Here is a 414-nt window from a genome sequence, read left to right on the forward strand (position 1 = left end):
ACAGAAAGCTATAGATGCATACTGTGGATGCATATGCGGTTTATACAATAGTAGTTCAATAAACAAGAAGTTAAAATTAAGTGACTAACATTTTAGACACAATATTGACTGTTTTTGCTCAATTTGGCAAACGAAAATAGTTCCAATCAAAGCCACAGCAACAGCAGAACGTGTCTCTGAGGAACACAGCGGCGTTTTGTTACTGAATGAATCCACGGTTTTGAACGAATCGAGTGAGTCAATGATTCAGTAACAGATTCATAAAGACAGCCACTTGCCTCGTTTGAACGAATCGGTTGATTGAATGACTAAATGACTCACTCATTCAAACAGTCATCTATATATGCTGTCAATTATAGTTCTTCGAAAGAAAATCGGAATTGGGAAAAATCAGTATCGGCAGATCACACTAAC

The sequence above is a fragment of the Sinocyclocheilus rhinocerous genome, unplaced genomic scaffold (genome assembly GCF_001515625.1).
Source record: "Sinocyclocheilus rhinocerous isolate Xijiao unplaced genomic scaffold, SAMN03320098_v1.1 scaffold561, whole genome shotgun sequence".
Lineage (NCBI taxonomy): Eukaryota > Metazoa > Chordata > Actinopteri > Cypriniformes > Cyprinidae > Sinocyclocheilus > Sinocyclocheilus rhinocerous.